The sequence below is a fragment of the Rhipicephalus microplus genome, chromosome X (assembly GCF_043290135.1).
Source record: "Rhipicephalus microplus isolate Deutch F79 chromosome X, USDA_Rmic, whole genome shotgun sequence".
Classification (NCBI taxonomy): domain Eukaryota; kingdom Metazoa; phylum Arthropoda; class Arachnida; order Ixodida; family Ixodidae; genus Rhipicephalus; species Rhipicephalus microplus.
Window position 1 is genome coordinate 315,524,613 of NC_134710.1, and position 26,807 is coordinate 315,551,419.

At 44.3% G+C, this 26,807-nt stretch overlaps 1 protein-coding gene across 1 annotated transcript in view; it reads right to left on the minus strand.

The window, feature by feature from the left end:
* Positions 1–20,630, minus strand: part of Drgx (Dorsal root ganglia homeobox) — an 84,254-nt gene extending 63,624 nt beyond the window's left edge. Inside the window, exon 1 of the mRNA XM_075881553.1 lies at positions 20,264–20,630. The gene's annotated coding sequence lies outside the window, so the exon portion shown is untranslated. The remainder of the gene's footprint in view (positions 1–20,263) is intronic.
* Positions 20,631–26,807: the final 6,177 nt, after the last annotated feature.

The following is a 26,807-nucleotide window of genomic DNA, read 5'->3' on the forward strand; positions in this document are numbered from 1 at the left end:
CGCGCAAGCGCTACTGGGCTTCTTGCGAACTACTAGCCTGTCGGAACGCCTCAGAGTGGACTGATTTTGTGTGTGCCTGTGTGTCAGTGTTTTTCTCTTTATTTTTTAACTCTCTCTCTGTCTCTCTCTCTCTTTCAACCCCTCTTCACCAACCCCAGTGTAGGGTTGCATACCAGATACTATAGCATCTGGTCAACCTCCCTGCCTTCCTTTTTCTCGTTTCTCTCCCTAACGAGCCGTCGTAGTGTAGATTAGAGGGTAATTAAGGTAACGTAAGAGCTCGAGAACGTAGGTTCTATTCCCGGAACACACAGACTGTCGAGTTCTGTTCCCGGATGTTAGAAGGACCTGGCCTGTGGTCATAAATAATTTGGGTTACCTTGTTCAGGCATGTGTTGCTATCATCAAAGAGTTATTCATCATGAAACAATAAAACCTTTTTTTAATTGTTTTTTTTACCTTTCGCGCTTCAGTTGCGTTCTTGATATTGCATGTGTGTCCTCAAATTTGCAGAAACTAACGTTTTGCTCACAGAAAAGAACAAAGAAGTGCGCATTGTGGTGGATGTTTGCCGTATTAGTACCAATAATAACAAGACATACGTATGTTAGCCTTTATTATTATGCATAAAGAGAAATTCAAATGCGTATGCAATTATATTTCACGAGTTCCCCCCCCCCCCCATAGGCGTCAAAAACTGAAGTGTGGATCCTCTGGTCTCTTGAGAATCCATAAAACATTTGTTATTTTTATTCTCTTCCGCCGACGTGCGGTCTTCGGTTTGGTGGCAGGACTTCGTGTCTTCTTTTTTTGTCATCTTGCGACCATGCTTACACACCTCCCTTTCAGATTGATTGATATGTGGAGTTTAATGCCCCCACAACCACCATATAATTATGAGACGTAGTGGAGGGCTCCAGAAATTTGGACCACCTGAGGTTTTTAACGTGCACCCAAATCTGAGCACACGTGCCTACAGCATTTTCGCCTCCATCGAAAACGCAGCCGCCGCAGCTGGGATTCGATGCCGTAACATTCGGGACAGCAGCCGAGTACCTTAACCACTAAACCACCACGGCAGGGCCTTCCCTTTCAAAGCCGTTGATGCTAATAATTGTTATTTCATGCCATCACTGAAACCATCACCTCAGAATTTTAGAAATTCGCAGACGTATCAGAATACGAAAGCATAAATTTAGAGGAAAACTCGTATTATAGTGCTCAAAAATGTCAAGCATCAAGTAGCGTCAGCAATGCAGGGCCAATCACAAACTCGTGCAACCTGTATGCAATACGCTCAAACACCACTCCGCTGTTGGGCCAGATCCCTACTGTAGCACTCTTTGGGATAAATGTTTTTTTTTTAAATCTATACAATTTTTTACTGTGCAGTTGATCGTGTCTCTGAATCGTTCAATGTCCTGAATAATAATAATAATAATAAAAATAATAATAATAATAATAATAATAATAATAATAATAATAATAATAATAATAATAATAATAATAATAATAATATATTATTATTATTATTATTATTATTATTATTATTATTATTATTATTATTATTATTATTATTATTATTATTATTATTATTATTATTATTATTATTATTATTATTATAATTATTATTATTATTATTATTATTATTATTATTATTATTATTATTATTATTATTATAAGGGGGGTTTACTGAAGGAACTGAGCAAGCGGATGGTAGCTCGAAAGGGACGCAGGCGGACCCAAATGACGGAGCTCGATCGCCGATCTCGTGCCTTTTTCTTGTATTGATGATAGTCGAGCTGATGGGCCCCGCCGCGGTGGTCTAGTGGCTAAGGTACTCGGCTGCTGACCCGCAGGGTGCGGGTTCGAATCCCGGCTGCGGCGGCTGCATTTCCGATGGAGGCGGAAATGTTGTAGGCCCGTGTGCTCAGATTTGGGTGCACGTTAAAGAACCCCAGGTGGTCTAAATTTCCGGAGCCCTCCACTACGGCGTCTCTCATAATCATATAGTGGTTTTGGGACGTTAAACCCCACATATCAATCAATCAATCGAGCTGATGGTATCAGCGTCTTTCTTATTCACTATAATTACCCCCGGCGAAAAAGTTGAAGCCATCCTGGTGATCTAACTCGTGGGGACAAGCGGGCCGAAATAGGACTTGAGACAGTTTACGTGAAGAATATCAAGTCCACGCCGACGACGGTCGCTCGGTGGCGTGAGAGGTTCAATGGCGTAGTTCACGGGTGAGGTACGCTCGACCACGGGGTAGGAACCGTGGTAATTAGAGAGTAGCTTGGGTGATGCACCAGGGGTGCAGTGTGGTACATGCAGCCATACAAGTGCTCCAGGAACGAAAGTTGGTGCAGAACGATGGTCGTCCTCACGGGTCTCCTTCTGGTGCTTTTGGTCGGCTGTAGTAAGCCGCTTGGCTAGCTTGCGGCACTCTTCTGCGTAACGAGCGGGTTCCGAGACAGGCGTGCATTCGGAGTTATCTGGCAAGCATAGCAGTAAAGTGTCGATAGTGTGCGATGGTTGGCGACCGTACAGGAGAAAAAATTGGGAAAACCCGGTAGTGACTTGCGTAGCGGTGTTATACGCGTATGCCACAAATGGAAGAACGAGGTCCTAGTTTGTTTGATCAGGAGCGACTTGCGTCGTGAGCATGTCCCCCTGAGTACGATTGAACCGCTCAGTCAAACTGTTCGTCTGTGGGTGGTAGGCTGTACTGTTCCGGTAAACTATATAGTACTGCTGAAGAAGGGCTTGGATTACATCGAGAGAAAAACACGCCCTCGGTCACTGAGGAGTTCACGAGGAGAACCATGACGAAGCACAAAGCGATTGAGTACGAAAGTTGCGACGTCTTGTGCTGCAGCTGTGGGACATATTAATTTTTATATTATTATTATTATTATTATTATTATTATTATTATTATTATTATTATTATTATTATTATTATTATTATTATTATTATTATTATTATTATTATTATTATTATTATTATTATTATTATTATTATTATTATTAATATTATTATTATTATTATTATTATTATTATTATTATTATTATTATTATTATTACGTCGACGCCAACGCTGGCGGTAAAATCCAGCCGAGAGTGCCCATATAATTGCTATCTCAATAATATTCGGAAGATGGACGGGGAAAAAAGGGTCGTAATCTTATTAAGATGTGCTGTAACAAAAGTGAATGTACAAGAAAGAATAAAGCTGTTCTTTTTTTATTATGACCATGTACAGTACGTACAGTCGCGCTATGAACACACTTTTATTTGACAGTAGTAAACGCTGAACTACGGGATGCTGCAGCACTTTCCAACGTTTCAACCTTACACGAAAAAAAGGGGCACATCGAAAGACGCAGCTGCTATGCTCACCTCATTGTCGCTCCTTGTCAAGTCATACATTTACTTTCAAGGCGAAAGCCTTGGAAGTCTCTTCAAACATAAAAGTTTACCGTTGGCGTGCCGCGTCAATGGCGTCGGCGACGAGTGACCCCCCCCCCCCCAAATCATCGTCACGTGATGACGTAACATGATGTCAAATAATTCCAAAGCTTCTGACGTCACGTTACGTAACGTCTGAAGATAATGTGATCTCAAATGACATCACCCCGCCGCGATGGTCAAGTGGCTAAGGTACTCGGCTGCGGATCCGCAGGTAGCGGGATCGAATCCCGGCGGCGGCGGCTGCATTTTTAATAGAGGCTAAAATGCTATAAGTCTGTCTGCTCAGATTTGGTTGCATGTTAAAAAACACCAGGTGGTCGACATTTCTGGAGTCCTCTACTACGGCTTCTCTCATAAGCATACGGTGTTTTTTGGATGTTAAACCCCACATAATAATCAGTCAATCACATATGACATTGTAATTATTTGCTTAAAGGTGTACCAATCGCGAAGTTAGCGTAAAACGAGAAAAGGTGCCTGCGATCTTGGAGGCAATGCAAAACTACGTTAGGTGTAGAAAGCTTTCGTTGAGTGGCGTGGCAGGGTCAGTAAATCCTCCGAGATGAAAAGGTAGGATTTTGTTTTTACCTCATCTTAGGGGAATGCATGAACAGACGTGTAAGTTTTAGTACTTTTTGTATGCCTTGGTGCAAAGATAGCAAAATCAAGGAGAAGATAGGCTGGGAAGTTAACTAGATGAGCGTCCGGTTTGCTACCCTGCGCTTGCGATACAAAAATGGTGATTAGAGAAAGAAGGAGAGCACTGCACGTACAAATATGTACAGTCGGCCAGTCACTGAGGCGGGAACGGCGCTGACCTGTAATTCTTCAGCGTTCAGACATGCGACTGGACAAATGCGCCCTTTGAAAGGGTCGTGGATAACCCGTGGAAACTAGTGAAGGGCCGAAAACACAAAATCAAGAGCCTCCAACAGTTTCAGGGCGGTCGGAGAATTTAGCTTATTCAAAAACGCAATCATGTGCGCTCAAAGTGTGCGCCCTCGAAGATAAAGTGTAAATTAGCACACTCACTACTATAGCAGTTTTATTTCGTTCGGGTGAAAGTAACGAACATTGATTGGCTAATCAGCGACAAGCTTGGAGTCGCTGATTCACGACAAGGCAAAAGTATCATGAAACAGGTGATTCTGCTGTCCGTGCTCATGCCCTTTTTTCTCAATTTGTTGGTGAAACTACGCTAAGTGTCGATCCCTCAATTTCTAAACCGGGATCCACTTTTCTTTTTGAACTTCATTACGCCGGTAACAGAATGCAGTCAAACATGAGAATGGCAAGTCTTGTATCGAGAGAGTATCAGTACTCCCGTTACCTATGTTCCCGGTGTGTATGATGCGTCACAACGACTCATCGTCTGACGACTCACGGCACAACGAGTGCGTGGAGCTTCTTCACTTTCTGTAGGGGAGCTGCCGCAGCGTAGGCCCTAACCAGCAAATTCACGTTAATTGGTAGCCTGAGCCGATTTTTCAGTTAAAACACTCCCTGTCAAAAAAAAAAAGCTGGTTACCTAACGCTTACAGTACGCATGATAACAAAAAAAAACGGGCTGACGTATAGGAGAGAAATGGCAGCGGGTGTATAATTACGGCCCGAGAACGACAAATTGAGGCGTCGTGAGTCAGCGTAGTCGCGCACGCATGTACGACACGCGATAGATGTGAGATTCGGTGTATAAGCTTTAATGAGGTAGGCAGGTAAATGCATGAACGGCTGAAGCGCGATGAGCCCGCCGCGTGCCGCTAGTTGCAAGCGCACCCATTTAGCTCGTTGCCGTTTTAGACTCCGTGCTGTACAGCGACCGTACACACGTGGAGCAAGCTAATTTTATTACGAGAAACGCTGGTCTAAGGAAGCTTCTTGAGTCTCTTCCGTCGTTCCCGCTACCTGCATGCTTACCGCTCTACAGGCGAGCGTGTACAGGAGGAGAAAGAAGAGAAACAGGGGCAAAATGAAGCCGGCGTCCCAAGCGGCTCCCGTCCCTTCGGTGTGTCGGCGCAGTGTACTCGCGGTTCTGCACCGTGCGGCGAGCACCACCCGGGCCGAGCCGTACTCTCTCGTTAGCAATCGGCGGTAAGAGCGCACTCAGGCTTCCTTAACGAGTTTATGCGTCATTAAGCCCAACTGCCGCGCACATACTTCCTCGTTCCCGCCGATACTTGTAACCCGTGGCTCATACGTGAACGTACTGCGCACGGAGCCTTGACTTTTTATCGCCGCTTCTCTTCGTCTTTTGGGTTGATGCCGTTCTTGAGAAATAAACTTGATTTGTCCCACTTCTGCTTCAATTAGAGCTTCGCGTATAAGTTTTTTTGAGGGACGGGATGCACGAATGTCGAAACGTCGGCGTGGGTGCGTGGGGAAGAAAGAGAGGTAGAATGTGAACTCCGTCATCTGCCGCGTTATCTCTTTATTGTACAACGCTGGTGTACACACTCTTGCTGTAGATTAATACTAAACAGGCGCATAGATTGACAAAGATGAGTGCAAGACCCCGTTATCAGAACTAAGCTTCTCGATTTGTTCAACAGTTTAAAATAGCGGGCTACAGATGCGACGAAAAAAAGAAACACAGACGATGCGAACGCACACATTTGCCCTTATAGACGACTGTTGTTTTTTTTTACCGGCAAGTCATGAGATCGAATCCGTTCCGGTCGCGGTGGCGGCGTTTTCGGTCCAGACCCAAATGTCCGAGGCTACTTATATATATCTAGATGCACGTCAAAGAACCCCAGGGGGTCAAAGCTACCAGAGCCTTCCCCTACAGCGTCTCTTGTACTGATATCTTGGTTTCGGGACGTTAAACTCTAATAACATTTTTTTTCTTTATACCACGCTTAGCAAATGATTTACTTATTGGCTGTAAAGGGAAACATTTGCAGTTCACGTATAGTTGTACAAAACAAAATTTTGAACTTTGTCTTCCTACGCAGACATTATTCCTTTGCGTGCTTTGTGGATGAACTGAGCTGTGTTACCTCTGCTTGTGCTGCAGTTACCTTACGACTATTGCGTTGCTACTTCCTTTTATTTTCTTTGTTTCTTTCATAAATGTCAAATTAACAGTACTTATTATAGCACTGAGATTAACACTCGTACAGAAGTGCATGGCGTTGCGCTGAAGAGCCCGGAATGACCGGTTGGACGTCGGCCACACTGGTCGCATTCCGAAGGGAGCAGGATGCTTTAAAATTTCGTTTATTAGGTATTCATCATCGTAATCATCGTCATCATCAGCCTGACTACACCCACTGAAGGAAAAAGGCTTCTCCAATGTTCCGCAAGTAATCTTGGTACTGTTCTTGCCTCTGCCACTTTATCCCCGCAAACTTCCCAATCTCATCTTACCACCTAACTTTCTGCCTCCACTTTACCCACTTGCCTTCTCTGGGAATCCAGAATGTGACTAAATTACCAGCGCTTACCTTCCCTGTGCTACGCGCCCTGCCTAAGACCACTTCTTCTTTTTGATTTTGATTATGATGTCCTTAACACCAGCTGTCCTTAACACTATGATGTCCTTAACACCTTAACACCCTGGCCCACTCTGCTTTCTTTTTGCCACTTAGAGTTACACTTGTCATTTTCCATTCCATTGCTAACTACGTCGTCATCAACTTAAGTTGAACCCTCTTTGTAATTCTTCAGGTTTCTTCTCCTTAGTTAAGTACCGGTAAGATGAAGTAGTTATATACCTTCCTTTTGGATAATAGCAATCGGCCAATCATAATTTCAGAATGTTTGCCGAACGTACTTCGCCCCATTCCTATTATTCTAGTTACTTCAATCTGGTGGTTCGGCTCCACGGTTACTACCATTCTTAAATAGACATATTCCTCTACAATTCAAGTGCAATGCCACCTATCTCGAAGCACTGTTGTCTTCCGAGGTTGTCGTATACATTAATTTGGTTTTCTGCAGCTTAATTTTAAGACCTACCTTTCTGTTCGCCTTGTCTAATTCAGTAATCATGAATTGTAATTCGTCTACTCAGTTACTCAACAATGCAATTAAGTATTCACTGCATGTAAAAGAACTTTATGTACTGTCATATATGTGAGAATCCGGCGCTGATTGCTTGTTCAAACATTCCGGTCGGCTTCCTTGAGCATGTATCACGACGTATTTCGCAGCCTCAGCATGAATCGGTGGCTAAACACTCAAAAAGGTTGTGCCCACAGAGCCAGTTTCAGTTTCATACAAAGGGAGTTGTATAGTGAACACAGAATAGAGAACCTAAGTGCTGACGAAGAGAAGTGCTTTTTTTTTCCTCGTCGACTAAGTAGCTTGCATCGCGTTAGCGAGAGCTCACGCAGATAGAAAATGGATGAGAGTGGCAAGGAAGTTAACCAGAGATAATCCCGGTTTGTTACCTTGTACTGGGCGATGAAAATACAGAATGCGTTATGGTTTTTCTAATACAGGCGACTCATATGTAGATACTACAAAAGTGCATCGAGCGAGCTCTAGAGCGACGAGCGTGGATGTTGGCATTTAAGATTGTCTGCTCGTGTATGAGTCCAGCCGCGATTGACGAAAAAAGAAAGAAGTCATGCGTCCACGAAAATTGCAATGCGTCACACTTGAGTGTCCGCAGCTTTTGCGCGGGCAGAATCCAACGGTGCATGTGCCGTGTAAGTAGCGTCTTTGGGCTTCTTCAGTGAATTATGTCGCGCGGCTTTGTAGCGAATACAGCAATTGAGCGTAGATAAAATTTCCCAGGCCCACGATATTTGTCAAATGATAGACGTGTGTACCCGTGCCTCCGTCAGGAGACTTCTAAGATTATTAAATATGCCTTCAACGATCTAATCGAATCCACTTTTTTTTTTCACGACAGCCTTATGCGTTTAAAGTGAAATCAAGAAAGATATCTCAAAGCGAGTGAATCGAGCAATGTGTCCCGGTTAGTTATTGACGTGTGATTCATTGAATTCGTAATAACTTGCTTACGACCGGCAGGCTCACGGGGCCCGCACTGGATCGTCCGCCCGTCCTCATTCTTCTCCAATTTTCTCGTCAAGTAGAAGCTTCGGGGATAAATATTTTCGGAGGGCTCTTTTCGATATCGTCTCGTGAGGAAAAGCTCCGACGGAAGCCGAATAAGCAAAGAAATCAAACGGCCAATCATAGAGCTAATGAGCAAAATCGAGAGGGGAAAGCCTCCTTTCCGCCCGTGCATGGGCGGGAGCGAATAGTGTAGCTGAGGCATATGCTCGCAGCCGCCAAGGAAACCACGGGGGACGTGCATAATGAACGACTTTAAACGACGGGCTGATCATTACTCGACTCGAGCGGCGTAATTGGGTTAGGCGGCCGGCCTTCGGAGCCGCTCGCACTGCGCCATGTCCGGGGACCCCGGCGCGACAACGACGCGGCAAATTCGCCAAACGCGATTAGCCGTGTAGAGCGCGTGCTCGCGTTATGTCGGCCGTGCGTGCGCTACGGCGCCGATCGTGCGACCTTACCACGCGCCTCCTTCCCGCCTCTTGCGCAACAATGGACGCTCTCTCTGCACTACCGACAAATGCTGTTTCCTCGAACATCCTCGAGAGCGCTCTGATGTCATTATCTATGGGTGGTGTGCGTGCAGGCGTGCGCGCTTACACACTACGCACACACATACACAACACACGCGTGCGTGCACGCAGTAGTATGTACGTGAGGGGTGGGGTTGGAGAGCAGCGCCGCATTACACCCAACCGCTACATGACACGGTCTCAAACGTCTCTAGCATGTCTCGGTTGGAATAAGCTGGGCTACCTTTTCCTCTTTTTTTTTTGCCCCCTCCACTTCTGTTTCGTTTTCACTTCATTGTTGTGTTCGTTGTGCCCATAATTTTTTCAGCAGTGCGAGTAACTCTTGAATTCCTGTAGCTGAGAGCAGTGCTTCTTGATTTGGAACCAGTGCTATCAGAGCATTACAAAAAGCGCTTGATTACGACTCGTGTGTCACAACATATTTGGCTTTTATTCTCTTGCTTAAGTACTCAAGTGAAAGGGCGGGTAATCAATAATAAAGGGGTTGGTATTGCGCAGACGTGTGCCGGTTGACACAAATGAAAGGCGTGTGCGGGTTGACGTTTGAGAGCACTCAGGTCGTGCTACCAAGGTGACTAGGAACAGCTTGCTGTATCGAGAGAACAAGCACGCTAGTATTGAAGTTGAAATTGTACTTTTCTTTCTTTTTTTTTCTAACCATCAGTTCAGCGCACCTATGCTAGCAGTATAGCGCTTAGTCACTTTTACATGTTATTTTTCTAATGCTTCCGAAACGCTATGAAAGGATCATCACAATATATAAATTTGTCTTTTGAACAGCGATAAAGAACATTATATTAGAATCTCTAGTTCGGAGCACCCTTCTGCGCTGACGAAGTCTTGTGAGTGCCATTAGCAGACACTGGCTGCTTTTTCCGCAGCACACCCCCGATAAAACAGCGATAGCGGGGAACGCGCCACTGCACGCTCGCAAATGCACGGTTTGCTAAGGTGTCCATTGCCACTGATCTTTCATAAAAATTTGTTATCTAACAGGAATCCGACCAGAGAAGCTTAAAAAACTGGACAAAGGGGAAACAGATTGAGGCGTTCTTGCGTGTTTCCCCTTTTGTTACTTGCTTTTTCACTTCCGCTAGTCCGCCTCGGTGCATCAGGGGCTATATAGTGCTCGGCTGCTGAACCGAAGGTAGCGGGTTCGATCCCGGTTGCAGCGGTCACATTTCCGTGGAGGCGCGATGCTAGTTGCCCGTTCACTGTGCCGTGTCAGTGCACGTTAGAGAACACCAAATGGTCGAAATTTCCGGAGCTCTTGGAACTTAAACCCGAGATATTATTGCTTATTCTGACTAGATGGAGTCTCATTAGCTCTAAAACAACTAACCCAGTCGACTACTATTGTTTTTAATCAGCTACTGCAGTCCATGGCCCCTACATGACCGACACAATCTCCAAATCACGACATCGGCAAAATATGTGGGGAAAGAAGCATTGAACTACAGAGAGGTGGTAACAGAAGGAGGAGGAGAGAAGAGCAAGAAGACAGAAAGCAGGGATTGATTGATATGTGGGGTTTAACGTCCCAAAACCACCATATGATTATGAGAGACGCCGTAGTGGAGGGCTCCGGAAATTTCGACCCCCTGGGGTTCTTAAACCTGCACCCAGATCTGAGCACACGGAGAGCAGGCAGGGAGGTCAACCAGGCACATGCCCAGTTGGCTACCCGACGCTGGGGGAATGGGAGTGTTATGATTAGAGAGAGAGAGGAAAGAGAGGAGAAAAAGATAGGAGAAAAAGAGGAGAAAATTTTCAGTACACGAGCAGACGCGTATGCAGCGGTGGCACTGTGCGAAGGTCGAAGGCGTTCACATAGGCCCGTAGTGATGGAAATAGAAGGTCCAAGTGCAATTGTGGGCAACTTCACAAAGGCAGTGGCACTGCGCTCTCGAGCCGCAATTTCTTTCCATTGGGCATCCTGTGCCGCGCAGACCGTTCGCACGCATCCCCCTCTACGTTACGATACAGCTATTCATGCCCAAACTCGTACGCTATTCTCAGTTCATCAATTTGGGCATAATTTATCGCATTCCGCCCCAGATCCCCCTCGGGCATGGAGCAAAAGTTATTGTTCGGTTGTCTCTCTATTTCGTCCCTACAGCGGGGGACGCTTTCACGTTCGCCCTCTTTTTCTGTTTGGTTTCCTTTTAATCTAATGCAACAATTTTCTTCTTTACTTTTTACTTTCTCTCTGTTTCCCATCTTCTGCATCCTTGTAGCGAAATATTGCTTTCGCATCTAACAGAAATAGAGAGCGGGTGAGAGAAAGAAAAAAAAGAAATGAATGAAGTAACGGCGTTTCCATTCGAGACCGATTTCCGCTCAATCCGCCAAGAGTGGGCTGATTTTCATTCCGGCTGCCTTTTGTTTCTCCTGGGGTGATTCTCTTTAATTCGTATCAGTGCACCGCTTTAGTCAGTTGCCGTCTTCCGCTGCAGCTGCGTGCGGTGCTCCCTTCATCTTCGGCGACCGTGGAAGTAATTCGATGACGAACCTCGTTACACGGCCCCCGTGGTCCCCTCCCCCCTCGACCGATGCTTTTCTGGGGAGTCCACTGAGAGTCCTCGGTGCTGCCAGGGGCAGGTGCGCTCAATATTGGGAAAGAGGCCGGAGGAGAGAACGTGGAGCGTGGCGTGAATCGTTGAGCGTTCCAAGATTACTGACGTCGTCTTCAGAATAATTTATGCGCCAACAGTGCATCACAGGCTCTCACCTTCGATAGGTGTTGCCAGTCATACTACTAGCTCTCAATTGTTTTTAAATGTTCTTTTCTTATTTTTGCATTAGGTCATATAACCATACACGTTACTGATTATATCGTTTGCAGAAAAGATAACAAGGGAGAAATTACAACGTCATTCGTTCTTCAGGTTCTTTGCTATTAGAAGGTCGCCTTCTCTAACGCCCTTGGCAGCAGAACGGGATGGAATATTTTCTAACAAACAATTATGGCTTGCAATATCTTCTCAGGAACACTTGTCGATGCGTTGCCCTGAGAAAGCTGCCATCGCTTTGTGCGGCGTTATTTGGGGTAATATTTCGCTCCCAGGTTAGAAATTAAGTACTGGATATCTTTATTTCAATATTTTCATCCAAATGCAGTCACCAGTTGACTTTCATGACACAAAGAGGGCAGTTGGAGATGCAAGTAACGCCACTAGCTGATTCTGCATGACGTTCTCTTCATATGCGCCCAGGTTTATAGTTTCTTTAAACCAAACAATGTTCTGTATACGTTACTTGACTGTTCACGAAGTTTTACGACATGACATTTTCGCAGGCGTGGCTTTTCGCAACGTGAACAAAAAATAAAAAAGGCTACAATTCCAGCTCGGTCAGCTCGTGACTGCAATTACTAAGTTGGGGCGCATAATCAGAAACCACCAAGAGAGTGCTAAGTAGAAACTCCTAAGCAAGGAGACCGCTGACAGAAATGATCTTGTGCCGTTGCATAAGCCGTATGAAGGGATCTTCGTGTGTCCTCTGCTTAATTGACTGGAGTTAGCGGTATTATTAAACAGCGATTTCTCCGACTGAGTTGGTGTTTTTGTGGAATAAACGTTTTTGGTTTTCAAGTGGCGGCTCTATGTTGGCTCTTTCCGAGACTCTGCTATCGGCCGATGTTGCAGAAGAGATGGACAAATTTTTTATAGGGTAAACCACTGTGCTACAGCAGTGACCAAAAGCACATCTTGTTGCTTTATAGCGTGTCTGTTTGTGCTACAGTGATGTTCCTTCATCACGCGCAACGTGCTCAAAGTGGAGTACCAAATGTGTAGGTCTTATTAGTGACTCGACGAGTTTGGGAGAATTTTAGTTTTTTCTAGAGCACTTTTGTTAACCTATGCTATCTTCTTCTCACTTAGGTGGTTCTTAGCAGTTATAATTCTGAGCCCAGGGGCGTGCAAATGCGTAACAGTAAAGTAGTACTCAATGCAGAAATCAACACGTGGACGTCATGCGCTGCAGATGCGTCTGAAAAAAAAATTAGCAGCGTATGCACATAATGTTTTCTTCCTGGCTGGAAGTTTCCCAGGTTCTGGCGCAGCATCTGAGGTGAACATGGAAGCTCCAACCTGGCCAACTACTAGACCAGGTGGCGGAGCAATACAAGCTCTGAGACTTGTGCTTTCTCTTTTTCTTCTCGCATCTTCCTTCTTTCTATCTCGCAAGAGGAACAGCGTGGTATCCCACACGGGGACACACAAAAAGTGAAGTGGACCCCTTGAAATATCACTCCGCGCGCTACGAATTTTTCGAAGGGGGAGCGTCAGATTCAGTGCCATGATAATGACCCTTGTGCACTCAACATTGATTGCGCGTGAGTTTTCGGCAACCAGTTTTATCATTGTGCTGAAACGCAGTGTCCATTTGTCGACTTTACCCTGGCGAACCTTCTTCTGAAGTTCCACAAGTGTTTCAGGATGGTTCGGGAGATATGGCACTTCAGCGGTGGGACGACTCTTCAAACGAAAATGACATCGCTTTCGAAGCACTGAATAAAACAATAATTGCAACCGTACATTTAGCAATGAACAAAAAATAAGAACGAAAACGACACCTCTTCTAAATGTCTAATGCGGAACACGTTCAATGAAAAAAAATTACCCACGGTGGTAGCCGAGTGTCTTTGATGCTTGAGTGTTGATCCGCAGCTCACAGGATCGGTTCCCGGCCGCAATGACCACATTTAGACGGTGGCAATAGGCTGGAGGTGCGTGTGCTTAGATATGGTTGCATATTAAAGAAGCCCGGCTGGTCGAAATTTTCAGTGGCCTACTTTAGGGCTTCTCTCATAATTATTGGGTGGGTTTGGGACGTGAAACCCCTTCGTGTATGATGAATGAAAAAAAAACAATAATTGTTATTGAAAGGACAGGTAAACAATTGGCATTCGGAATAACAGAAGCACGGGTTGACCTAACTGGTGGCCTAACTGAACACATAAACATTCTCCTAACCACAATCATAAACTTGGTGGTACTGGCGTGAGAATACTTCTTCATCGTAATCTCTCACTTTTATTACGGTTTATGCATTGCACTACCCGAAAGGTAGTTTTTAACTGATATCAAGTTCTGCAAATTAGCTTGCCTTCTTTCGTCCATCTATACGTGTGTTCGACAATTTTTAAAGAAAAAAATCTTTCTTTATGTTAGCGCCTATGTCCGCCAAATATTACTCCGTCCTCGTGTTGTTCATGCGCTAAAAAGGCCGAAAAAAGACAACGCTTCTGTATATGAGAGCAGGAGGCGTGATTTTTTTTAAAACCTATGTAATGCACAAACTTTTTGAACAGATCTCGTACCGAGTGCAGCCTCCGACCACTGCATTACCTCTTAGGCTGCTCAAAAACCCTCACGCTTGAGGACGCGTTCCTTAAATCGTTCACTGGTACTCAGGGACGAATGCGCCCGCAGGTTTTTTTTTTTCTTGTGCCATTGTCACCCTCTACCTCTCCCGACGACGACACTGACTTTCCTAATAGGGGCGTTAGTCATGATTATGAGCCGGCATAGCTCAATCGGCAAGCGCAGTGAAAACAAATCGACTATCACTGCCACCTTCACAGATGTTACCACGCTGCCTTTTTTCGCCCGTAAAATCAAGCAAAATTGAAATCTCGTAAGGCCATAGATAAAGGCAGCATTTCGCTCAGCAACTGCCCGACGTCACTGTGTGCTGGTTAGGAACTATCACAGTGGTTTTGTCAGACACGTGGCAAATACCTTAATATATTCTATCTCGTATTATTATCTAACGTAGTACACGATTATTATTAAATTTATGTTACTTCCGAAGGATATAGGAAAGAAGTGTACATTGAAGGGCTCGTTTTTCTTTGTTAGACACAATACTAATGAATTCTAACAGACATAAACGGCACTGTAAAGCGTGTTTTGTGTTTCTTTCTTCACATTTACATTAGAATTGCGTCTAATATTGTCCCTATATGTTTCCTACATGATTTCGTGATCATCATCATCATCATCAGCAGCAGCAGCAGCAGCAGCAGCAACAACAGCAGCAGTAGCAGCAGCAGCAGCCTGACTACGCCCACTGCCAGGCAAAGGCTTCTCCCATGATCCTGGCATTTCAATTACTGCTAGAAATTTCATTTTTGCATAAAAAAAAACGACGCAGCTTTGAAATTTTTGCCTTGTGAGCTTAGGCCGTCTTGGTGCTCTACATCAACTTCATTCTCACGCATTTATTCTCTCTTAACTTTTTCCTCTCTCGCTCAATTTTGACAGTGTCGACTTCAAAGTGTCGGCAAAGGCGAAGTTTTCCTGATTTTGAGCTATTTCGGCAGTTCCATTTTTTTGCCAAAGCAAACACAAAAAGAAAATAATACAAAAATGAATGAACTATAATAGTCATGAGAGCATAGCTCCTTAAATTGAACCAAACGATGGTTTCGTATCAATGACAATGACTCAAACCAGTAATATTATATAAATTATTTGACGAGACAGAGTTTCACTTGGGTTCTCAAAGTTTGAAGTGCCCTCTATGCAACACATTGTTTTTTTTTGCCAAATATAACGCCTCTATTACTACTTCTTACATTCACATATACCTGCACAATTTTTTTAGCATGATTGGAGATAACTGAAAGTTGACCGGATACACTTGGCATTGAACGACACTTTATATATATATATATATATATATATATATATATACATATATATATATATATATATATATATATATATATATATATATATATATATATATATATATATATATATATATATATATATATATATATATATATATATTAGCTGAATCCCCGTTTTCATAGATGTAAATATATTTCTGGCTACTTCTCTACCTGGAGTGCTCCATGGCTCTTCCCATGTAACACGAAACAACTTTTCGGCATGACCCTTTCAGTCACTCTTCACGTGAAAGAAAAGTACACAGAGTTTCAGGTTTCCTTGTGTGTTTTTTGCGAAAGCTTACACAATTATAAAAAAGACGATGAAGTACACCAGATTTTCAATCGCAGCCGTAAAAGGCAATAAAGTGGTTGCCTACACGCTTATCTTCTTTCTCACCATTACAGGAGAGTACGTTTATATTGTTTTAAGCGTATCACTGCTATTGGCTTGATGTCATAAAACATACTTCCAAGCTTTTAACTGAAGAACGATGTTGTATACGCTTAAATTCTCGGGATGAATAAAGTGATAAATTACATGATAATTATGATAATGAAGAAAATAACATAAATTGGCAAAAATTAGCATTACGGGACCAAGCAAGTGAGCTCCTTCAAGGAATAATAGGGGTAAACTTATCAAAAGCGTTTTGCAACTGTTTGAGTGCTTCACCTATCACTTTCTTACGAACAAAGAAGCTTGCTTTACAGTAAATGTCAGTCCTGCAAGCTGGGAAAAGGCGCTGTAAAGCGTGCTTTGTGGTTTGCATTTCAGTATTCAGGTGAAGGTCTCCTTCAAATGAACTTGACTGTCGTGGTAGTAATAGTGGCGATGAAGCCCAAAATGTAAGTGCGAGTGACTAACACCGCCTACAACGAAAAACAAACACAACGAAACGTTCGCGCGCTGCTACTTTGCTGTCAGCCCGTAATATACCTAATCTCAATAAAGATGTCTGGCGGAACTTGCGCGGCTGGCCCAAGGCAAAATGCATGTAGTGCTGTTAAGTGAAACAAAGTTCTCGTCCAGTCCAGCACAGTCGCCTCTCATCGTTTCAGTCATACTATGTCGTGGACTACATTGAACAAGTCTATTTTGATAGTTGTTGGTGCTTAACATCCAGAAACCAGGATATGGACATGAGTGGACACCATAGAAGAGGGCTCCGAAAATTTAGACCACTGGAGGTTCTATTACATGCAACTAAAATATAAGTGCACCTAACGTGCACCTAAGTCTGAGTACACGAGCCTTAAGCATTTTCGTCTCAATTGAAAGTGCAAGCGCTGCAGTCACGATATTAACCCTGTGACGCGACCTTCGGGTCATGAAGTCCAGCAGTCTCGCTTGACAGCGTGCCAAAATTCCCATTAAGAGTCTTCTTCATCGGCAGTGTGAACCTCCTTTGTTCTTGATATTTCTGCGTCGTCTGGCGCCGGCCTTACGCAGAGCGAAGGAGCTAATGAGGTTATGGTCGTGACGTCACATCTGGCGCGAAAGAGCGGTTGCACGTAGGGTCTAAGCAGGCAGGTTGGTGATGGAGCAGTGTGTAGGCTAGGAAAGCAAGCACGCAGCCGTGCCGTTGGTAGTTAGGCAATGCATGGTGACGTGATCACGACAGCATTTTTGTTTGTTTGTTTGTTTGTTCACGTTTGACATACTACACACAGCTAGCATGAACAGCTTCGCTGTTGAAATTCCGTTTCTGAAGAAAATTGGGCCGTGTTGTTGAACCAACTGAGCTCTATTGACATTCCACCTTTCCATGTAACAATAGATATAAAAAAAACCAGACAGTGAGGTGTAGCGCAAATATTCTCGAGGTTCTGGCAACTTGAATTTCGTGTTTTGTCTATGTACCACCTCTGAAGCTTCGAAGGTTTAGGTCAAGGGGCAAAGAGAACTTTGCAACTCTGGTGTTTGTTCATAACTTGATGATGAATTCTCATAATTTACTACTAAAAACAAGTGAGAGCATTGTAAGAAGTTTATTGCATCCCAATACTGTTTCACTACTTTACAGCTAACTCTGGCAAAACGGAACCTACGCATGCGCAGCGTCACAATGAACACAGCAGCTGCCATCTTGCAGTGGCGGTAGCTATGGTCTTGATGCTAAGCTTGAATACAGAAAAATTGAACTTCGTAGCCTCAATTCTTAGAACGTAAAGTCAGGCGCCATCGTCTGACACGTTCTTAACAAATTGAAAGGTCGTGTTCTCATAGTACGTTTTCCTGTCCTTGAGCTTCAGCCAGCCTGCAGCGGTTGTTTGTGGGGCTGAGAGGTTTTGATACATATATATTAAAAGCGAGTTCACGTTCTTGAAGTCAAAAAGCATCTTTGTAACGAAAAGCTCTGAAAGAAATGTCTTAAATCAGTCATGCGAACGAGGCACGGTGGGTCAAGTTTTATTATGTGAGCTTTTAAGTTTAATTGGTTCCACAAGTCATCTCGATTTCCGCATGAAATGTTAGGAAGAATATAACATTTTCTGTTTTAACCCTGGACGTAATGCACTAATGCAGCATGCAGTCATCATTATTAGCAGAACTTTTGACTGTTTCACAGGTTATTGATTATCATTGCTGTTTTGAAAACCGATAACTGTACATAATTCTTTGCTGTATTTTGCAAAAATTGTTTTTAAACGTCGTGAAATCAGAACGACTTAACCAACTTTTTCAAAGATTTTTGTTTCTGCTGACGACTCCTCACAAACTGCGCACCCTCGGTCACCTTTAGTGTTGTGTATTCAACGCCATAACTATACATGAAACTCGTCTCTAAGCCGGCTTTACATTACAGTTCGACTTACTAGTGTTTAGTTTAATAATATATCCTAATTCAGCATGAAAAGGTGTTTATTTAAAAAACTATTTTGTCTGCAATCTTAAACTACTCATTAGATGTCGCAGTCCTTACTCAAAACGTGGGTACCTGCATTTCGATTGTTAAGCAGCTGCAGCGAGCTTTACTTGCATGGCTTGTTTTGATCCTTACCATACATTCATTTTTTTATTGTTTTGGCTTTTTTGTATTCGGTAATTAAAACATTTGAATAAATATTTTAATTTTATATCAATTTTTACTAATGCTACAATGTTTGTTCACTTTTTTTTTCTTCACAATTACGTTACAATTACTTCTAGTAACATCCTCTATATTTCTTTTGGCATCATTGTCTGTTAGTCATCATTAATATTGTGTCTAACAAATAATTCACACTTCTTTTTTTCTAGACCTCATATATGGCTGTCGTGGCAAGCGAAATGAAGCAGTGGAACGAGAATATATTAGAAGATGAGCGAATGGAGAACAATTACGCAATGATGTTTCGCAGGCGTTCTTACCAAGTGCTGGGTTATGTTGACAAGTATGACACGACCGCGGCTCGTTAACAACACCGTGAGCAGCGGCACTGGCAAACACTCTCGAAGCGAGATCCGATCTACACATCCACAAGTACCCAATAAGGTGGAGTGGGGAGATGATCGCTATTTTAGCTCTGATGTGGTATCAAGTATCGCACAGGTAATGGGGTAGGTATGGATTTGACTCCCACCACGGACGAGTTTAGTTTTTGTGCTGTTTCAATTTTATGCTTTGGAATATATCTGTACTTAAATTAAACAATACAGCTACTTTCATTTCTTTGTCTTGCGGTGTTTCTTGGCTTGGCAACAAGTGGATTCTATAGTCCTCTTCATGAGGCCATAATATAGGCTCAAGGTTGAGGCCGAAGAAATTCTAATACAGACATCTCTTGTAGCAATCTACAACGTCATCCCAAGGTTCCATACGCACACCAAAATATTTCTATGTTGTTGCGATGAGAACAAAGTGCTAATGATCTTGCATGTGTCATTTACATTTAGCGAACTTCAAGCGTATGTGCACGTCTAGAGGTGTTTGTAACCACTTTGCTAGTGACTTCTACAATATTTCCCTTGTTTATGGTTGCAACAAAACTTTTAAATACATATAAAGCTTTGCGTTTGATAAGTAAAGGTTGTTATCTGAAAGCTGTAGTAGCCATCTCCAGAAATATCTGTAGCACATTCTGCCTCCGTTTATATTCAAAGGAATTTGATTTCAATAATATTGCTTTTTTCCGTGGAAAAGAACATTGAGATCCGGCGTGAAAGTCCACGTTTTTTTTTTGTTTATGCATTGACGGGAAGCTGTGAACTACTCGTATAGCACCCTTGTCACAGTTTGACAGCAGTGAAACTGGAATGTATTCAGCAAGGATGGCGACCACGTGTTCCCATCAGTGCACGATTTTGAGGCATTAGGCAAGGTTTTAATTCCGGTAAATATTTCGAAATCTTGCACGTACTGCAAGACTTTATTTCCTCTTCAAGTGCTTGTTGTCGTAAAATAAAGCTCTCTTAACCCTTCACTGAACCCTTCACATTATGTATTAGGTCGGGTTCACAGAGACGTTAACTAAACAGAACAAACCACTTAGTTTACGTCTCAGTGTGTAAGTCGCACATTTACAATGCAGAAGACGCGTACGGCAGCATGTCGCACCTTACCTGTCTGAGGAAAAGGGGGAACGCTCCGAGCTTGTCAAAACTCGTTCGCTAGCGCCAATGCCACCTCTGGTTGATGGCTTCTCAGAGTGCAGAAGGCAGTGGGAGCACACGACAGTACGTTGTTTGCGGTGCAAAGACGATTCACCGGCGGCGAGGAACGGAAAAGTCCTCGGCAGAGCCGGTGGTGTCAGCTAGTGCAGACTCTCAGTCAGACGGCAATCGCACTATGGATTACAAAACCGCACTTTACGCCACACGCACCTTGGCTACCACCTCTGTTCCAAAACCAGCTGGAAAGTTTTTGCGAACTTCAGCTCGCATGCTGGACACATGAGCGTAGCACATGAGCGGCGAGCTGCGAAGAAAATTCTACACGCTCTCCTTGCCAGTTAGAGACGCTACTTTGACTGACAGCTGGGCCCAGTTCAAGATCGCGTACTGGCCAGTGAGCGATGAGGCAGCAGCGTCCATGATCGCTGTGCGTTCCGAACAAAAGCGCGATGCCGACTGGCTGCCGCTTCCATTGCTAGCTACCGATGCGCGCGCCCGCGCTGCGCTCAAAAAAAAAGATCTGTTCTTCTCTCCCCGTTTTCCTCACTCACTTTCAGACTCCCCTCGCTCTTGTGCTCGTCGCTCATCTTCTCCCGTCCAACGTGCTTCCCTTTCTCACCACCCGGCGCGCCACTTAAGATTCCAGATTTCTGATCCCGCTCTTCCCTGCGCACCCTCGGCGTTCCTCCGCGCACTCCTCTGCATCCCTCAAATTCGCTAGTTCCCGCTGGTGCTCGGGAGGAACGGGAAGCAGAGTGCGACGGTGGACGTCGAACTCGCAGCATGAAGGAGGGCGTTTTGAAAACTTATGTGAGTGTGCGCTTCTACGTCACATCCGCCTCTCCTCTACCATCAGTGAGGCTGGTCCCATTGGTCGAGCCCGTGTCCCGGAGGGCGTTACTGCCTCGACATCGATCGGTGACCGACGAGAGGCGTGTCAGCCGGCTGGCGCCAGCAGCGGCAGTAACAGCAGCATCAGTCGGTGTACACCCCTCGTGCGGGTTCTCACTTGTCCACTTGGCTCTAAAGAGGGACAGTGACCTGATGTGAAGTGAAGTTGTCATGACAGTGGAGCTCTAGGGTCGCACGGTGCTATCCCGTCCTCTGAAAACCCAATAAACTTTCCTTTACCTTTTCTTTGAGTCATTATTTTTCTATGACGTTTTTTTCTTTATTTGTTGCCCTCACGTTGTTTCTTGCTTGATTCGATTTGTTCTACTGACATTGTTCTACTGATTGATTCTACTGACATCAGTAGATCATAAAAACTTAGAAAAAGATGCTGGAGACGTCAGCTTGGCTAATCGCCTGACAAGCTACTGCAGATGGCGCTTGCACTGAATTAGGAGAATAAAAGAAAATAACATTATTGGTTTTAACATGTCCAAACGAACAAATTGACCCACCGTGGTTAAATGATGGATGTGCTGGTCTAATGCTGACTCGAAGGTCGCGTGATCGAATTCGAGTCATTGTGGGCACATTTCTGTGGAGCCAAAATGCTTGAGGCCCGAGGGCTTAGATTTAAGAGCACGTCAAAGAAGCACAGATGGCCGAAATTTCGGGAGCTCTCCACTACAGGACCCCTCATAATCATATCGTCGTTTTGGGACGTGAAACCCCGACAATTAATAATAATAATTGTTGGAGTTCAACGTCCAAAACTACCATATGATTATGACCGACGCCGTAGAGGAGGGCTCCGGAAATTTCGATCCCCTGTGGTTCCTTAACGTGCACCTAAACCTAAGACCTTGGGCTTCAAGTATTTTGCCTCCATTGCAAATGCAGCCAGGATTCGATCCCGTGACTTGAGAGTCAGCAGCGGAGTGGCTTCGCCACTAGATCACCATGGCGGGTCCATAACACATGTTATTACTAATACTAAAACGAACACATCATATTAGGCACGTCATAGTTGTACACTCGTAATTAATTTCGAACAGCTGGTGCTCCTTAGCGTGTACCTTACACGGGCATTTTTGCACATCAACCACATTTAAATGCGGCCGCCATGGCCGGGAATCGAAGCGGCACCCACATGTTTAGAAGCGCGACGCCACAGCCGCTGAACCATATCGGCGAGCAATTAATTTGTCGCCGCTGGTTTCAGCAAGAAGCAGCAGAAATGGTGCCCTGCCTCGGCTGCTCTCGCCACAATGGGGCATTTCGGCAGCTCGCGTTTCTTGCCAGCAACAGCGTTTCCACAACAATGAACCTTGGATATTTTTAAAGCAGCCTGAAATTTAGCTTAGTGGGTGTCGATAGGTGAGGAGTAAACTTAGTAGAAAGGACGAAATAGAAAAATTCATGAGAAGGAAAACTAAAGAGCACAGCATTGAACAGAGCCACCAAGCTGGGAACTGTGAGAACCAGAAAGCTTGCCTGGAGGAGAGTAGGCAACAATGCTTTCGAATGTGCAAAAATTGTTATGTTTATGGAGCTATAACAAGCTTTTGTGGCAGCAAAAATGAATAACAGACAAAGCAGAGGAGAGTTTGGGGAGACCGAAAGCGCTGACAAATTTCGACGCTAGCCGAGGCGGCCGTCGCAGTTCCCTTATTATCGAGTCGCCGGCGCCTTATTATGCCGCCTGGCTCCCTCACCCTCATGGTGAGCCAGTGTCACGCGCCCTCCGCCGGCAGAGCCGCCGTTGGCTTGGCAGCGCACGGCGCGGCCTTTCCGGGTCGGAACAGCCGGCGGCGATATCTCGTTAATTCGCTTGCCTCGGACTGCAAATAATTAATTGCGGAGCGCCTCGGGGCTTCCGGAAAAAGAAAGTAGAGAGTGAACAAAAAGAAAGGGGAGGGCGGGAAAAGAGATCCATGTTCCGGGTTCACGCGCGAAGGTTGGCGCCAAGGGCGGCCAATTGGGACCAATCCCGGTAACGAACTTTGTGCACAAGAGCCCGTGGCTGGGTCACAAGCCCCCGGCAGGCGGACAAGGGGCACGGCATCAGTACGCTCGCTTTCTCGGGCGTAACTTTTACAACGTCATTTCAGGCGTCCATGTGAAGCTTGCGATGGTGATTGGCGCAGCGCGACGTTGCACCTGTCGAAAAGACTCGACAAGAGGTGCAGGTTGACCTTTGTCCTCGGGTTAGTGAGTTACGCTTACATTAGAGCTTTCGCCAAAGATCTGGAGAGATGAGACAGGCTGACCGAATGCTTCAACTTGTAAACGTGGCTTAACGACAAAGTCATGATGAATGGCATTGATAACGTTTGTGGTGATACTGATGTACACCCAATAATATACACAATTGGCGCTCACACTATAGATGAGAAACTTTATTGTGCTTTAAAAGCTTTATTATTATGGGCTATCGAAAATTTTCCGATAGCGAAAAATGGGACAAAAAGAAATTGGCTAGAGACCCCACCTATAGACCCTCACATTTGGTCCCCTCGTTGTGTCAGGAACATTTCAGAACGCTTACCACAAAGTTGTTCAATAAATGATCACTGCTAGTCATTCTAAAGTCACGGAAGAATCAACCTAACGATTTCAGATAATTTTTTATTTGAATAAATTGTTCTATATAACAGTGACTGTCTCTAAAAGTCTTCTCGTTTGTGAGTTTTCGTTGTCTGGGGCCACCAGGCTTATGATGTGCTCGGTATCACGATTCACTGAAAAGTTGCCTTATGAGACATTCCAGTGTAAAATGTTGTTGCGAATACAAGCCCAGGCCAAGCAAACTAGAAGGCTGCACGTTCGTCATCTTTCGGCCGCAAGTTATATTTTAATTCACTTTAATATCTTCACATTTATATCACAGCTACCACAACTAATATCATTTATACTTTCCTTGGCTTGATTCAAGTATGTTAGTTCTCATTGAAATGCGTGATGTAACACTTGCGTATATACTGGTGCTAAGGTTAGGTTTCCAGCTCACAAAAGCAACCTTTATTAGTCGTTTTCTCTCCTCTTAAACAATCTTACAGTAATTTAGTAATTTGAAACGTGCATTGTAAGGCCTCTTCGCCAGTTTACAGGATAATTTATAGGTGCGTGGTATTAGCGAGACTCCTTATCATGTATACTCAAAACGACTTTCGAATGTCAGAGCACTTGCTGAACGCTTTAAGACAAATGCCTTAAATGTCTCACTGCGCTTTGAGCTTGAGTGAAACACAGCAGGCGAAAAAGCGGTAAAAAAAAAGAAAAAAAGACACGTGACCTACGAGTGAGTGGCGTGCGTGGCTGGAGGCAACGTTTTACCACGAAAGTGTTTTATGCCGGGGTCCACCACGGCTCCACTGACGTACTTCCGTCACGGAACTAACGTTGAAAATTACCTACTGATACACCTTTTCACTGAACTCTCCCAGGGTGCCACCATAGTCTTCTCTCGGCTGTTTTTAAAATGTGTGACCCCCCCCCCCCCCCCCCCAAAATGCACAGCCGAGGCGGTGACGTCAGCTTTTTTACCGCCGTGCAACAGCCCAGTAAGGAGAAAATTTTTACTTCTTAACAAAGCTCTATTATAGACTGAAAAGATAACAAGCCAGAAAGCAAGCATTTGTCGCGGGAACTCGAACCACCAATCTCTTCATTCCCAGCTCACGGCCCTAACAAGTACGTCACAGAGCCTACGTTGGCGGTGGGTGCTAACGGCAACCAGTTTATATACACCATACATCATTTGAAACTCCTAAGAGCTTCGAAGTTTTAGCGTGTCTTTGTTATGAGTGGCGAGATGGCACGTTCGGCTCGCATTGGGCAAAACCCCATCGTTTTTGGAAGGTACCGCCATCTACTGTACTGAACTCTTCTCTCCTTCCTTGCCCCGCCCGTATTCCTCCCGTTCTTCACCGCTGTTTCTGCGCGATGATTGGTCTCCTTCGCGGTCGTCCGTGGAGAAGCGCGACTCATGCGCAGCGCTGATATTTTTCTTTTTTACTCGCTCCATTTTTCTCCGGGGCTGGGCGTAGCTCTCGGACAGCGAACATTGCGCGTGCTTTGTTTTCTGCGTTCTTTCTGGCACTATGCCTTGTGGTTTCGTCTATAATTGTTGCGACCAGAATAAAAGTGGCTATGGTTTCTTCACAATATCTAAGGTAAATGCGACAGCTTTTGTAAGAAGCAGTCACTGCACTACATAGCCTGAAATAACGGCGCTCTTTTTATTGCTCGTACGAAAGCATCACCGAATTCTGAATGATTTTGAGTAGTCTTCCTGCATGATTAACATTGTTTTTGTTGTTTTTTTTTGCGGCTGATTGTGTTTTGCATAAAAATATAGTTCTCCCGAATGTGCTGAATATTCTACCGAGAGTCTGTCAAATCGCACTTGGGCAACTGTGTTTATGTTTGAAATGGACTACAACAACTCCTTTCCGCAGTGAACAATTACCTGCTTTGATACAGCTTCTCAATTGCGCCTATCATGATCGTTAGGTTCTCTTGAAAATTATTGTGGTGAAAATTAGTGCATGAATGAATATATCGAGCTGACACTGACGATGGTCACCAATTGGGGTTCTTTTTTTATAGAGGGAGAGGGTATTAACACGCAAAGTATTGTCACAATTTCGGTGTGGCACTAGAAAAAAAAATAAAAACAAGCACTGCCGAAAAAAAAAACTTGTCGAGAAAAAACATTAACTTCCTGATAGCAAAAATGAGCCGTTATGTCACGTGGCGTTAGTTATGTCACGTGACGGCACTGTTATGTCATTATGACACCACAAGTTTTGCGACGTGTAATAAATTTCCGTCATATGGTGAGGTCATGTCGTGATGATGATTATCTACATCACCTGTTCCCGACGACACGTGACGCTTACAACTATATTTCGCGTTTCATGATGGGTATAAGGTTCTCATCAAAACGATAAGCGCGCCCGTGATATTGCTAATGAGCAGCGTGAGTTGACGAAATTGTGTTTTTTTTAGTTCAGTGATTGAATCGTGATGTCAGTGCGCGCATGACTGGATGATAATTATTATTTGGTTTTTTACGAGTGACGTGCAAGGGGTGTTCACGGGATCTTACACAATTGCTGGTGATATCGACTTCGTGCCATAGGCTTAAAATCCTCGCTCGCTCAGTGAAATATCTAAAATCACCTTCCTGCGCTTTTTTGAGGTGCCTTTTTCTATTGATGTAACCAGAGCTCAAACTACTGCATCGATGAGTTTGGCCACGAAGATTTTGCAGTCAGTTACAATTATGACTCTTGCGTAATAATTTAGAGATATTTCATACTAATACTTTGGTGATGAAGTGTGTTAGTGACTTGTTACTTTGTAAACGATGATATACGTCGGTCCTGAGTGATCAACAGCCTTCTATACGTTGTTGCTGTATTCCATTGAAGACCAATCTAAGCCGCACATTTTGCTACGATTTGGACAAAAAGCCTAAAACCCGACGCAGGTGAAACAGTATTTTTTCCGCCAGCCTGCTGTGAAGCACAGGAAGTCCCCTCGACAGAGACATAACCTCGAGCTGATAGTAGTGAGTGGGTGCTGCTATTTGCTC